The sequence below is a fragment of the Rutidosis leptorrhynchoides genome, chromosome 3 (assembly GCF_046630445.1).
Source record: "Rutidosis leptorrhynchoides isolate AG116_Rl617_1_P2 chromosome 3, CSIRO_AGI_Rlap_v1, whole genome shotgun sequence".
NCBI lineage: Eukaryota > Viridiplantae > Streptophyta > Magnoliopsida > Asterales > Asteraceae > Rutidosis > Rutidosis leptorrhynchoides.
In genome coordinates, this window is record NC_092335.1 from 245,241,695 (window position 1) to 245,245,439 (window position 3,745).

Genomic DNA, 3,745 nt, shown 5'->3' on the forward strand with positions numbered 1-3,745 from the left:
GGATTAATGCAAGACATGGTTCGTGACATAGTGAATTTTAGTAGATCGCGTTGGGTGATATAGTTATGGATATAGCTTGTTGCGAGTTATAGCCAAGAGAACTTGAAGGGTTATGTGGTGTATTCATATTTCCTAAATGGGAATTCTGCACGTTGAGTGTATGAGATATCGCTTGTTGCGGTAGTGCACGCTAGTGATTATTAGCGTGTGGTAAGATCTTCGGATTTGCAGAAGATGTTATGGATGTCGGGCTTGGTTGTGTTTCATAGGATCGTGAGGCGTGACGACGATGATTTTTGGTGAACTGTTCTACTTTAAGGACGATTGTGAAATGTATGGTACGAGTTGGATACTCGGCGTAGGAACAACGGTTAAGGATGTTGTTAAATGTTGAGTTAGTGTACGAAGCGAGAATTCGGATGCGTGATTACTACATGTGTGACTCCGCGTTGGAAGCGGAAATGTCCGAGGGAGAAGTGCTTAACTTCTAGTGTTGGTGCGGATCACGAGGACATGATCCAATTTAAGTGGGGGAGAGTTGTAACACCCCGTTTTTCAGTTACGCGTTATTTTGGACATCATTCGAATTACGGGGCGTTGATGTGTGCAGAGGTGTATACGAAATAGTTATATTTTTATTGCGAACTACTATTAAATACGATACAATTTTACACAAGTTATTTATTTATTTATAGAGTGGATATACCTAAACCTTGCTACAACACTTATAGGCAGTGTACCTAATCGTACAGTAGTGTAGTTTTTAGTAAGTCCGGTTCGTTCCACAGGGAGCTAGCCAAGTTTAACGCTATAATTATTTTAACCTTTAATTGCAAAAATATATATATATATATATATATATATATATATATATATATATATATATATATATATATATATATATATAAGTCGTATTAATATTATTATTATAAAAGCGGGTTTTTACCGTTTAATGACCGGTTTATCGATTTTATGTCTTAAGTCGCAGTTAAAACCTAATGTAAAATATTAAAAACAAATATAACTTAATTTAAAGCGTAAAGTAAATGACGATAATTAAAAAGTGCGATAATTAAAAGTGCGATAAATAAAATGACAGTAAATAAAAGTGCTATGAAATATGAAATAAAGGAATTATGCCTATTTAAACTTTCGTAATCATGATGTTCGATGTGTTGATTTTAGTTTATTACCATGGGTTAATTGTCCTTTGTCCTGGATTATTCGATATGTCTATACGGTTTTTGTCCATAACAGTCCATCAGTCATAAATATAAAGTGCGAGAGTCCTCGTCAAATTATCCTTATACCCGAAGTCAAATATTCTAACTAATTGGGGATTCGAACTGTAACAAGGTCTTAATACTTTGTTTAATGAATACACCAGGTTATCGACTGAGTGTAATCCAATGTTTTACTACTTTGTTAACAATTACACCAATTACCCTTGAATGTAATCCAACCCTGTTTTAATGAGTCCATTAACCATTAATCCATTCCCGTGTCCGGTCAAATGAACAATAATTCGTATTTATAGATATCCCGCCCACCGTACCCGATTAAGCGTATGTGGTTATATATAAATACGTCAAATTGTAATCTTTATATTAAATTAACGAGGTATCGTTTAGTTAATATAAAGCCCATTAATAGCCCATAGTCTAATTTCCACAAGTGTCGTTCTTTTGTTCAAACCCCAATTATGGTACAAAGTCCAATTACCCCGTCTTTAATATTTAGCCCAACATCACGATTACTTCGATTTAAATAAGCATAATAATAACTTAGCTAAGAGACATTAATTTAAAAAGGTTGAACATAACTTACAATGATTAATAATAGCGTAGCATTACACAGACAGAATTTCGACTTACACACTTACAACATTCGCCACTATAACCTTATTATTATTAAACTTAAATTTAAATTAAAATTATAAAATATAAATATATTTTTACGTATATAGAAAAGATAGAAAAGGGGTAATGAATCGATCAGAATGCGCGACCTTTTATAGGCCCACGTTTAACTGTTGAGCTCCGCGAGTGCGGAGATTTTCTTCATCAAAGCTCCGCGAGTGCGGAGGTCTGGAATCCAGCTCATAGATTAAATCCAAAATGTGGGCTGCGTATAATTATAATATATAATAATATATATAATTAATTATATATTATATTATATTCTTGTGCATAGTTGACTTGTAATTTTTGGTCCATTGCGTCGCGCGCTGAGAGTTGGTTCATGTCTCGGTTCCGGATTTTCGAACGCCTTTTCGTACGATTTAATATCTTGTACTTTGTGTTTCACGGCTTGTACTCTTGTAATTTTTAGACGTTTCTCATCAATAATTTGAACCACTTGGATTGTACTTTGTACTTTTTAGCTTTTTGGTCATTTGCATCATCAATTCGTCGAATCTGTCTTTTGTCTTCACCTTTTATTATTTAAACGAATATCACTTGTAAATAGAACAATTGCAACTAAAAGCTTGTCTTTCTTGAAGGATAATGCTATGAAATATATGTTTGTTTTTAGCATTATCAAATATTCCCACACTTGAGCGTTGCTAGTCCTCAAGCAATATAGAACTTGAATATAACTTTACTAGAATCACTTCTTTATTCTTCATACTTTGTACATCAGTGATTTTAATACGGCGGTATGAACAATGGTAGTAATGATGTGGTTTACAGTCCCACATGACTATGAAAATTTAGATCCTTTAAGGAAATTGGATCTTTATGAAAACATTTGATCTTTTGAAAATTCAATCTAGCTTTTACCCAAGATAAGTTTTCCGGAATAACCCTTCATCGGTGTTTGCAAAATGTTTGTGGGTTTTGTGGGTTTCAGATTTGAAAATTTTAGCTCAAAACTTATGGTTTTGTGTCACCCACTTGCTAACCTTGTATTGGGAAAGCAACACGTCCAGTTTACCTGCTCCGTATATTACCTTTCGGTAAACTACCGTCCGGTTGTAAAGAAAAGCGTTGAACAAGCAACTGTTAAGGCAATGTCCTGTGACATGCTTTTGATTATGGTCTATAACGTGTCGGATGCAATTACTATCCTTTGTAGGAGCAATAGTAAAGATCACCCTATAGTTTTTCGGTCTGGCACAAGGTCATGTCTTCGACCATGCTACACAACCACCGTTCTTACGGTTGACACTCGATTTGGTTCAGGTGACCTAATGAATTCCAGGTGAATTCCTAGGATTTTACGTTCAATGGTAATGAACGCATTAAAAATTGGTTTTCAGAAAACAAATCGGTTTGTAATTTGATCAAAATATTTTCTCGTTCAAGCTCGAGTTTAGATATCATCGAATTCCATGAGTTTGAATTCTCAATCTTTAAGGTCAATCTCAAGGATTGAGTAATATCAGTCTTAAAAGCTGATTTTTAATCTTTAAGGAGATTATCCTTTCTAGGGATCTGATTCATTAGTCTTATAAGCTAATTTGCATGGTGCCCCCCATTGTATGAGATAGATCCTCTCATGGTTAGGATAAGTCTGACCACTTGACGACCCTGTTTGATGCTGAGGTCCGTGGATTTCCAGCTGATTTTCGAGAAAACTTTTCAAGGTTTTTCGTAGACTCTACAACTGGTCTGGACGACAACTTCCTGACCTAAATCAAGAAGCGCGTGTCTTTTTCTCGAAATACTTTACTTCCTTTTAAATCAAGTGGCACATTTCTTTCAAATATATTATAAGAAATCGGGTAAAACTGATAAAATTG